We start from the raw sequence: 12,637 nt of genomic DNA, 5'->3' as shown, positions 1-12,637 counted from the left end.
GTGGTATGCTCGCAAGGGAGCTGTAGGCACACTACAACACGGTAAGGATTTCGAGGCACTTTTAAGTGTCTTTAAATGTGAAAAATGTGCCATTAAAACTTTTAATGGCACATAAAAATGTGCCGAATTTACTGGCTACTCGGAAAGTATTAAGGGCACTTTAAAAATGTGCCCTAATAGGTATATCTTTTAGAGCACAATTTGAATGTGCCCCGAAAAGTTTTAAGGGCACATCTAAAATGTGGCCTGAAAAGCTTTAAGGGCACATCCAAAATATGCCCCAAAAAGCTTTAAGGGTACAACCAAAATGTGCCCCGAAAAGCTTTAAGGGCACATCCAAAATATGCCCAGAAAATCTTTAAGGGCACATTCAAAATATGCCCCGAAAATCTTTAAGGGCACATTTTTATGTGCCCCGAAAAGCTTCAAGGGCACGTCCAAAATATGCCCCGAAAAGCTTCAAGGGCACATCCAAAATTCAGTTTACAGTAATCGTTGTACATGTACACGTAGCATTTCAAAATCCAGTTCAAATATCAAAAGATCTTTCAAAATACTGCTTTCTCACAACCTCGGTACACATAGCATTTCAAATGATGCGCATACACAGTGCAAACAATCACACCTGTAGCTCACATAATCAAAATTCAGAGTTCAAGAAATTGGAAATAGTTTCAGAAACATTAAGCATTACCAGCAGCATTAAGCATTACCAGAAACAATCACACCTGTAGCTCACATAATCAAAATTCCGACTTCAAGAAATTAGAAATTTCCTATTTAGTAACCAGAATTGAATGCTTACTACCACAAACTATACTATGAATATCCAGCAAGACCGCTGATTCCAGTGCCTTTGGTAAAGATGCATCGAACCATACAGATTACCAGATAAATGTGAAAAATAAGCAAGTGTTCCATCACTTACTCCCTTTCAACATTGAATAAAAATCATCACCTGATCCATAGCTACATGAACTTACTGTACTTGAATAGCTAACTCTGGCATTATTATCAATTCCAGATACTCCCTCATCTGATGTATCTGCATTTCCAGATATAGTGGAGTTAGAAGTACTAACACGGGAAAATAACTATGGACACAAAAATTAAGTTTACCACTGTCATATGACAAAACTTCAAATTCGCAGTACTACATCATAGTGCTTCGGGCAAATGCACGGATCGTGCAGACATTGAGATGAGCGTGACAAACCTGTACCAAGCTGGATGACCTGCGGGGCGTCGCCAAGGTTGTAATTGGCAGCCTCAATGTTGGGTGTTGAACAAGAGGATCTGCACAACGATCATAACAGCGGGCACCTCCCGTGTGTTGGCCTGCTCGTTGTGCCGCATCTTGTCGTGGAGCATCCTGAGGTGCCTCTCCCCAGTTGCAGAGCACAAGCTTGTCTTCTGCAGGATCATAGAAAAAATAACAATCCATTATCACAAGCCTCAATTATAGAAAACATGAAAATTTCAAAAAATTGCCATTGCAGGTTGCATGTAACTACCATGACGTGCACCACAATGATGGTACATGTATATCACAAAGTCGCCACCTTAGTTTTCTTAAAAAAAAAACAGAACCTGTAATATAAAATTATCAGGCAATAAAAGCAAGAAGCATGAGTGACCACCTAAACCTAATAGCACGAATAATGGTTGAAAATTTTAATCGCCTAATGATCTTGAAAAGTTCACATTATATTTTATATTCTATCCTTGAAAAGGTCATCTTTTGCAACAAACCAGATTACTTCTAGCTTCGAACATTAAATACACATCAAATGTATGATCAAAATAGAAAATCTCTATTAAAATTCTTTTTCTGAAATCGAAAACCTGATGCATAGTATACAAGCTCACTGATCTACGATGCAAAAGAAGATGACAAGCAACAATTAAATCGCCTCACAACACTGAAAATTAGATTGGACACCATTTCATAGTTATCTATATTCGTACAAACAATTCCTATATCAAAGCTATGATTCCACCACTGCAGCGATCTTATCAGTTTCCAGTGAGGATTTTACAGAATAATTCCTGCCATGGACCACCACTAGCAACTCAGCTCAGGTCTGCATCTGATCTATAATATGAGGTCAAATATGCACGTCTCTTGTGCGATGGGCATACGTAAGATGTAGATAGATATTAAGCACCAGAGAATGTTCCGTTCCATGGTTGCAAGTATGTATATGTACGCTTGATCTAGCTATAGCTGATAAGTAGCGTGGATTAACCAAATGATGAAGCAGTGGAATAGAACTACTACTACAGGGTGCATCTGCATAACATTGACAGTAGGACTGTGCAGGTATGACCCATACCTTATTAAGCACACGAGAAAAAAATAAGCAATACTAGGTGCAGTCTAAATATCAAATGTACTTCAATAACTGCCCGCAACTTTTGTGATAGAACTTATATCTCACACAATCAAAGTATATTCCTATTTAAATTTAGTCAGGTTCATCTATGATCTACCATAGAGCACTATAAGCAGTCAAATACAAGAGATGGATCGCTTACAATTGTACAGGTTAGAGGTACTTTAGGCATGCAAGACCTGAAATGGAAAATTAGAGATACTTCCATGTAGAACAAAAGAAAGCGAGAAATTAAAGGCTAGCAAGTGTGGGCAATGTCCTACCATAGAGCACTATAAGCAGTCAAATACAAGAGATGGATCGCTTACAATTGTATAGGTTAGAGGTACTTTAGGCATGCAAGACCTGAACCGGAAAATTAGAGATACTTCCATGTAGAACAAAAGAAAGCGAGAAATTAAAGGCTAGCAAGTGTGGGCAATGTCCTTCTTCGCCACTCGGGACAGTGCCCTAGCTGAGCATCTGAACATTTGTAGCATTAGTAAGCCATGAGAACAAAACATCACCTTGTTGCATGGTGTTGATTCATGTCTAGGCAAAATACAAGGGCCTTGCTTCCCCCCCTTCTCCTTCTCCTCCCTTCTCACGCTGGCGGTCCTAGATCTCCTTCGGAATTGCTGTTTCCTTCACCTAACAAGTTGCAAAGCACAACGTTAATTAAAAGAAAAAATTGATTAGTCAATACAAAATCAACCAGCCAACAAGAAATGAATTATACATTCGCAGATTAGAGGTAGGAGAAGGTAGTATCTCTCGATTTGGGCACCCTTGGAGATCTTACAAGGTAGGAGTATCTACAGCAGTACATCAAAACCAGTTTCTCTTTTGAAGAACAGAACCTCAATTTCTAAAGTAGTCATGGAGAGCTCAGTGGCTAAGGAGCCCGCCACCGTTGTCTACCTCTAGCACGCCACTACTTAAGGGATCCGACTCCAGGATTTATTACCACCAACCAGGGCTGCTCTGACATTATGGACAGTTCAACTTATTACCCAAAAAGGTTTATACTAATTTAGTGAGACCAACCTCAATCAGTTGGGTTGTTTTTTCTGAAGTTTGAATTGTTTTCACATTGCCATTGGTAATATTCATATCAGTAGGATGTACATCAACACCAGCCAACTTCAATTAGTATCGATCCACTCCGATAGTTGTGGAAATTTTAGTGCCAACTAAATGGGCAAAATGACTATAGACAACTCAAATGTGCACAAGAACTCTTAGACTTTTTTTCTACTAGTGATGCCTTGATGGCCAAAAATGAATTCCGAAGAATGGTGACAGATTTTGATCAACAAACAGCAGAAGTTGTCATCAGCCACAGAAAACCTGCAGCAGAATTAGCCAACAGGCATGTAGTCCAAGCATTTAACAACATATATCTACAAATGCAAGCACTAGGCCATCTAAAATAGGAACTAAGCACAAATGCAGCTCGGGCCTAAACCTAGATATCCCATTCCAGGCAAGTAGGCTGCACTTTGTGGATAACCGACATGCAGGAACCCTTCCATAATTTGTAGAACCTAGCACTCAATCTGCACACATAGAACGCATCAGATCCCACCCTGGAACCGGAACCAGCACACGCACTTGCCGAATCGAGAGACGCACAAATAACTGAACCGAAATCGGACCGCGAGGCAGCGACGGAGATACAGTAAAGGGAGACGGGGCGGCTTACTCGGCGAGACCTCCGAGCTGGCGCAGGATCCCGACGAGGCCCGTGACGGCGGCGCCCTCGAGCAGCACCTTGGGGTCCACCTCCTCGCCGCTAACGCCGCCGCCGCCTCTCTTCCCAGCTGCCGCACCGCAGCCGTTAGGGTTAGCCGCAGGGGCGCGCACGGGAACGGAGCAGCGTCGCGACGAAGGGGAGTCCATGGAGGATACCTAGAAATAGCAGCGGCGGCGAGCGAGGACGCCGGAGAAGGTCAGCGACGGCCAGAACCACCAGCGACCTAATCAACCAATAGCTAGGGTGTCTAGGGTCGTGGGCGTGCACGAGAGACGGCAATAAGCAAATCGAGCTGGGGGAATTGAAGGGAACGATGAGGCGGACCGAAGCCCACCTCGCAGGTGTCGGAGAGGGCCAGGAACAGCCGAGAGAGAGCGGCAGCGCGGCGTCGCCATTGAGGAGAGAGAGAGAGAGAGAGAGAGAGAGAGAGAGAGAATTAGATCGGACGGGGGCTGAGTCGGCTGACCGTGCTAGAATGGGCCAGTCTGATTGGACCACTTGGGCTCTGCCCACTCTAGTCAAATTGATATAGTCGTTTATAAGGAAAATAGCATACGTAAATATTTATATGCCCTAAAAAAACTTAAGTAAATACCCATGCGTTGCACTGGGAAACGAAAAAAACAAACACTCGAGCGAATCATTTATGACTACATTTTTCATATGTTCCACCAATCCACCATCGACGAAGGTGGTCACTTTTTTCTATTCATTACAAACATGGTTAATCCTGAGAAGATGAGTCTACGAGATCGCTGCTTTATCGACTTATAATACCGCGGAACTTGTAAGACACCGTCCATATTTTAATTTAAACTTGGTACATGTTCCATCTCCACAATTTAATTCTACTACTTGTTATGATGGTGATCTATCCGAACAAAGGTCGATGCTTAAAAAATCAAGGAATTGAGCTCAGAGGAGCAGCACTATTATAGTTTTACCTAGAGTTCAAAACAATTATATCAATAAACATGATTGAGAAAATGGCACATCTAACCAGAAAGCAACATATAATTGAGCTAGCCAATAAATAATTATCCACAGGATAAGAATTTACTTTTCAAAAGAACAATGATCACAGTATGTAGAAAAAATAACTGCATACGAGCTGTAAGAAGGAAAGCAACATTTTGTTGGGAGGCATACCTGAAACTTATATTTTTGACGTAACTAATACATTTAGAAATATATTCAGTTCTTTACATGAAGAAGCAGCACAGACAGTCTCTAACTCGACTGCATAGGGGGCTGCAGGAAATTCAGATTCTTTAGGCCGGGCCAGCGCATCCCTCCAGGTTAAGCAGGCAGAGACATCCACCACTACCAGCTAGCTTGTCCAATGACAATGAAGAAATTAACTGCTGATTTAAATTTTTGTCCACCCCGTCTATATATGATTTCTTGCAGACTGCAGAATCCAAATGCATATTATATGTTTTGAGCTCATATCTGCAAAGATGTGATGTTTGCCTTTACCATCGGTGTAAACTCTGAGATCAGGCCATATGCAATCCAATTAGATTTGAAGGTAAATTATAGAAGCATCAAGCATTAACAGGTGATTTAGCAGTGTTGTGGACAATGTGTCCTCCGCGACTGAGGTGAGTACCAGGAGCAAGTGACGGCCAGCGTAGCGCAAGGCTAATTCAGGAGGAAGCTCCCAGTGTTTGCAGAGCAACCGATTAGTACGCTATACGTAAAGCAACCCGTTTTGTGCATTGGACAGTCAAGCAGACGCTGCATCTAGTCTATTACTTTGATCAGCCCGTGGAGTTGATCCTTCCCTGATTGCCTCTTTGAGAACCTCGGACAATCCACGGTCGAGGCTCTCGATCGAACGCAGTCCATGGAGTCGTTTCACACAGCTAGTGCCTTGACGTGATCGATCATTAGAAATTTGAAGTGCTCTACAGAGTACAGCGATATACAATACAAACCAGCAAATCGTCTTACACCTGCACCACGCTTCCGAGTGATCTCTGCCAAAATCACAGGGCGAAGGTGATGCCGATCCACGAAGACAGCGACCTCTCGACAGCTCGCTAGCTAGGCATGGCTGCAGGTGCGGCGCCGACTCGATCGCGTGACAGTGGCCACCCCCCGATTGGTGCCGGCAATGGAGGCCATGTGCATCACCTCGGCCGCCTTCTCTGCCAGGAAGTCTTGGAGAAAAGCGCCGCCGCCATGGTGGAACCCGCCTCCTCCAGTCTCTACGTTAAACTGCTTGGAGGCTCATGCCGGCGCACTCGACGTCCTCGACAGATGAAGTACGCCGACGTGGGGAGGTGCCACGGCATCTCATCTCAAGATCGGCAGAACGCCGACGATCAGCCACGAAACCTAGCTGTGTCCTGCCCTCTCCAGAACTTCCAAAGTCGATCGGCAGCGCAACCGTATAGGCCTCGATCGGATCGCGATTCGCCAGCCAAATTTGATGAATACCCTGATGATCCAGCGGTGTATCAACAGAGTGTTTATATATACTTTTCTTCGTGACTCCTTTTTGAACGAGGGCTGGGAGACCAGACCTGATACGGTAAGGTGAGCTGCTAACGACGCGAAATTTACCGAACGGACGGACGAACGAACCAGGCGGACGACAGAAACAGGTACGGACGAAACCACGGAAACGTTACTTCCTTTATTATTAGGTACTAGCAAAAGTGCCCGTGCGTTGCACCGGGAGAAATAAATACTCAAACTTTTCAGCAAACCTTATGTGTTGACACTTTGTCTATTTATCACCACCGTCAATTGTGGTCATGCTTTCACCTATTCATCTCACAATCCTAAAAAGAGTAGATTGTGAACCCTCGCTCTACCAACATGTAATACGGATTAATATTTGATTGATAATTGTTAGGCCTTGGAAAATTTCCTCAATGAAAAACAACGGCGTAGGCAACTATTTGCGTAACTCAATCTTGTCAATTATGAAGTTTTTATTCTTATAATTAAATCTGGCTTCCTTTGCACCTGTGCGGTGTTCCTTGATCCAATGCCATATTTATCCATGCACGTGCAACCAATGTCTCAGACATTGACCAATCAAATTTTATGCTATCAAAAAAAATTCTAAAAGAAATAGAAATTAGAAGTCAGAAATCATTATTTTCACGATTGCTGCAGAGAAAACAATGTGTAGACAAAAACAAAAAAAATCAGTTACATCCGAAATTTAAAAATCAAGCAGTCTATCTTGGATGTGTACTATTGCCATTCGTAAATGTTGAGTAAACTACACACACAAATGTAGGGTAACGCATTCACATTTATTGATGCTATATACTTTCATTGTATGATGAACTCCTGATTTTTGCCATCTAGAATGTACCTACAATTTTCGGAGAACTTGTAAGAAGGATTTGACCTAGCTGAGAAAGGAAAGCAAAAGAGGGTTTAAATCTATACCTAATAATATACAACCTCTGTCCATAAATAGACGTCTGAGATTTATGGACGGAGGGAGTATAACGCTTGACTTTATTCCCACAAGCTCTATTCCATTTAGGATTTAGGTGGCAGAGATACAAAACAAAGTGAAAGCAAGAAAAAAAAATCGCTGCCATGTATGGATCTGAACAACTTCCGAGATGAATTTGTACTTCGTTTGCTGTTAGGGATAAGAACAGAAATCACAGCAGTCCACAATACAACTCCTTCTCTATCATAACATCAGACAAATTCTTAGCCAAAGTTAACCTGATCACATCTACCATACACATTCAGCAAATAATTGCATAGACCGAGAGCATGGAGATACCAAGATTTCAGAATTACGAAGTCTTACTGCACTGCTTTAGACCAGCTATCCGCTCAGCAAAACCATTTAGAACAGTGACGATGGTGGACGCATCAGGCCGAAACTCATCAGACTTCAAATATACCTTGGTCGACCAGGCCATTACACGGCATGAAATATCTGAGCGGCTTGCAATCGTAACATCTTCCGGGTTTTCTCCATGACAAGCATTCCTCCTTGACACGCAGCTCTGCACACAGCCTGACGAAACCAGAAACAACGCATCAGGTGTCAGCTAACACCCCGGCCGGCCTTGATAATCGTAGCTCCTCGCATAGACCAGCCGCACCGTTCACAGGTTGCCACCGCACAGGGGGGTTGATGGAGTACACGAACACAACCGGCTCCAGTAAGAGCCACGGCGCGGCGCGTCCTCTGCAGAACCTTCGCAACCCTTCGGGTGTCTGGCTGGCGTGACCAGCCGAGTCCGTGGCTCCGCGCCACCCCATGGATGCAAATCCTGCACGACGGCCAGTCGGCGGTGGCGGCCAGGGAGAGGGGTGCACCGTCACCTCTAGTGCAGCCTCGGCGAGAGCTCCAACACCGCATCCATGGCTGCCACAGAAGCGGCCTCCCCTCCATCTCCATGCTCTGCTGGTCTTCGTTCTTCATCCCCACTTTCTCCATGGCGCACAAGGAGGAGTGCAGGCAGCGGCAGAGCAGAATTTCTACACCGCCTGGTTGGGAGTCCATGATCAGGTGGCGAAACGGCGAAACCAGGATGAGCTCTTGTTCATCGTGGTAGATCTTCTCCTCGTTTTCGGTTTCGTCGGCAGTCATGGCATCCCGAAAGTTGAGCGCCCTACCGTCTAAACTCGTAGTTAGTGGCGTCGGATCGGAAAGAGTCCACGGACACCACGAATCCACGACGCACTCCTTCTATTCTCTGTGGTCTTCATCACCGGCGGCAAAGTCCTTGCGCTCCATCTAACAGATCCTCGGAGCCGGCGGTCTGGTGGCAATCGACGACCATGGCAGCGCAACCCCACGATTCTAGCGCTTCCCTGTGTTCCCTTGTTCACGCGAGCCGCGCCGCCGCTCCGTCGTCAAGATCGATCGATTCCTTGAGGCTCACGCGAGCCGCGCCGCCGCTCCGTCGTTAAGATCGATGGATTCCGTGAGGCTTGGTTGAGCGGTGTATTTATTTAAGCGTTTAACATACCGTAGATCGATGTCGACTCTTTTCCTGACCAAGGAGAGAGACCAAACCTTATACGGAGGTGAAGTATACGAAAGGAAAGAAAGAAACGCGCACGTGACAACGGACGACGGAAACACGAACGATGGACGACGGAAAACAAGACCAAACCGCGGAAACACTTCTCCCTTTATTATTATATATATATATAATATATATATATATATATATATAGATTTTCTCCTAAATAAATAAATAAATATTTGGACGAATTTATATGCATTTTAGGGTCTTTGAAAATCTGTCCCAAGGCTATATAGTTTTTAGGGCATTTTGGATTGTGCCCTTATAGCTATATAGCTATTAGGGCACTTTGATATGTGCCCTTATATCTATATATCTATTAGGGAACTTTGGATATGTGCCCTCGTAGCTATACACCTATTAGGGCATTTTGATATGTGCCCTCATAGGTATATCCAATTAGGGTATTTTGAATATGTGCCCTCATAGCTATACACCTATTAGGGCACTTTGATATGTGTCCTCATATGTATGTCCAATTAGGGTATTTTGAATATGTTCCCTCATAGCTATATACATATTAGGACATTTAAAACATGTGCCCTCATAGGTATGTCATACTAGGGCATTATAGACATGTACCCCCAATTGAAACATTTTAGGGCATATCTAAATTGTGCCCCTAAGCATGTGCCCCAAAATTCATGCCGTGTTGTAGTGGCAGAAGATGTCCCTATGCATCCCAACCCCACACTTGCTAATTTCTGCCAGTAGGTTGGGGAAGAACTAGTCTGTGTACAAAGCGCATAGGAGAAGAGGTAGAATACATCGTCCCTATATAAGAAACATGTAAACATTACACTCTAACAATCATGGGTTCGAATGTTAAATATAAGTAGCATCTATTCTTTACATCCACCTCCTAGTACTATACAATCAAGTGTTTCAATGCCACTCCCACCCTCATCAAAATTTTACTTCATGCATTATTGATGGAAGGTAGGGTCATGTCCAATGGTAGAGATCTTCATTAAAGGACAAAGCAGATCAAGATCTCCACTGGAAGAGGGTGTGATGGTCACCGTAATGCCAATACCATGATCATAAGGTAACATTGAAATCATAAAACAAAGCTGAAAAGACACATGCAAAAAGAACTCTGCTCTGCTGGCTTGCATCCACAAAATTGAGCAACCATTGTTTTGTGAGCCCAAACCTTGTTACGGCATGCCAAACTTGGATGCCAATATTGAGCATGTCATCTGATATGTTGTTGCTTTAGTGTAGGCATATATGAAATGGGAGGATTCTACATTTTTTGTTGGAAAATGTAGTTTTAGAGGACCATAGTGGTGCATACATTCTCCATGTTACATTTTCCCGGGGTAAAATCTCCACTACAATGTGCATGTCCAATACTATGTGGTGTGAGAAATCTCTCTTTTCCTTTGGCACCGAGTGCCCAAATGATCTAGCTCATTGGTTGGATGGCTGCAGTCCCGTAAAATTTGGTTCATGCGCTACCTTCGTTTGTGGGATCCTGTCACGAGCTTCAAGCGCCGTCTAAAGATAGGGCTGTGCTGAAGTGGTGAGTTGACCTGGTGTTGTGCAAGATCGTTGGCTCGCCCTAAGTTTCTCGTGTCATGCACGTAAGTGAACATGAGGTAGAAGACGTCCCTATGCATCCCAGCCCTATCAGCTCATTTCTGCTTTTCCCTTGTCAGTGTGCTCTTAGGTTGGCAAAGAATTAGTTCGTGAAGAAGTAGAATAAGAGAAGAGGTAGAATACATGGAACTTATATACGAAGGATGCATAGACTATACCCTGGCTAGCAATCATGACTTCGAATATTCAATGTTATTGATAGCCTTTTTTTGCCTTTTTACATCCTCCTCCTAGCACTAGACGGCCAAGTGCTTTAATGTCACAGCTCCCCTCTCTGACGCGAATTGTACTCGGTGCATTCTTGATGCTAGATCTGATCGCTTCTTTCATCGACCTGCTATGTAAGGGTCATCTCCGATGGTAAAGTTAGCTTTCTCTTTTGCCCACCAAGTTACCAATGATATTAAAAATATGTTATAGATTCAGCCAAATAAATACGTTACAGATGAAGTTTAGTGCCATGTGTCAAGGAAAAAATGATAACATGATGGAGATATTGGGTGGCGACTAAAATAAAACTAGAACATACAATCACCGGAAGTAGACTGAAATAAAAAAAAATATGGAAGTGAAACAATTCCCTTCACCAAGGTCTGAATACATAAACTGCATTTTTTTTTGTTTGCTAAGTTAAGGTTGAATAGTAGCGGGCATCGTAATTTTAGACTTAGCACCGAGTAATTTACGAGTTTTTTAACAGTACATCAAACAAATATGCGCCGTTTATTTTTGAAATTCAACGGACCAGATGCGTAATAATGTGCCAGATTTTGTGTAATATATTTTACCATGAGGGGTATTCTGAGTATTGCACTGCCCTCGTGATTGATCAGCAGGTTCAGATCATCCACAGGCCCGCAGCGCACTCCACGACGTTCTTGTTGACATGAACCTCGTCGGCCCTAATCCAGCAATGTGCGGCACGTCACGCCGAGCGCGGCGCCCGTGGTAGATCTCCGCCACCTTGCTCGACACCGCGTCGCGTAGCCGGCGCCCTACGCCCACCAAGTCCTCTGTTCGGAGGCTGCTACCAGCACCAAACGTCCCCGTGCCAAGCTTGTCGGACATGGCGACCAGCGACCAGTGGGTGCACACGCTTGATTATTAGTCCATTCTTCGGTTGGCTTGCAATTAGCTAATTCAGGTGAAGCTAGTGGAGATAGCTCGATCGATTTTGCCCACACCCACACAAGAACATGAGAAAGACACGCGCGTTGACGAGAAGATTTTTGCGACTTCTTTTCGTCGGTTTAATCTTAAACCATGTATAATGCAAGGTGCTTATGAAAATAAGCCAACTTTTTTTTTAGCAGTGATGCTTATTTGTATAAGAGATATGTTTAGTTAGGCATATGCACTGGTCTTAGATAAAAACTTGTCTATTTTGTTATGCATCCTCTAAATACTCCCTATTGTGCATGCTCTTATGGCCATGATTATATGAATCAGTTACAGATTAGTTAGGGTTAATTGAAAATTACATTGTTGTCATTGGGGCTAAATCTGGACCAAATCATATGAGTGCTACACCATAAAATATGTAGTATGATGATGTACTGTAAAACCTCGCATTTACAAATAATTGTTTAATAATTATATTTTGCTACATTTTAGTCACCTTCGATCTTCCTACATTTTAGTCGACTTCTTAAATTATTTGATCCGGCCTTACGTACGTGCGATTGGAAACACATTAACTTTCCCGGAGTCCCGGACCACTACGTATAAAGTACTAACAGAGTCAAGGCAAAAACGAACACGCCGAAAACCTAACGAAAGCACACAGAGTTAGGTTGATCACCAGGCCGGAAAGAATCGCAGAGTCCAAAACCCAACTCCCCGGCAGCCTCCAAACCCTCGCGGTCGCCGTGGTC

General features: G+C 43.6%; 1 long non-coding RNA gene across 1 annotated transcript; it reads right to left on the bottom strand.

Annotated features, from left to right (window-relative positions):
- Positions 1 to 690: 690 nt before the first annotated feature.
- LOC124700189 lies at positions 691 to 2,482 on the bottom strand. The gene is made up of 2 exons (XR_007001670.1): positions 1,217 to 2,482; positions 691 to 1,045 (listed from the first exon to the last, which is right to left on the bottom strand). It is a non-coding gene; the product is annotated as an uncharacterized LOC124700189 (long non-coding RNA).
- Between the last annotated feature and the right edge of the window lie 10,155 nt (positions 2,483 to 12,637).

Source organism: Lolium rigidum, chromosome 3, assembly GCF_022539505.1.
Source record: "Lolium rigidum isolate FL_2022 chromosome 3, APGP_CSIRO_Lrig_0.1, whole genome shotgun sequence".
In the NCBI taxonomy this organism is placed as follows: domain Eukaryota; kingdom Viridiplantae; phylum Streptophyta; class Magnoliopsida; order Poales; family Poaceae; genus Lolium; species Lolium rigidum.
The sequence above is the reverse complement of the archived record's forward strand: the minus strand, read 5'-3'. Positions and strand labels throughout refer to the sequence as shown.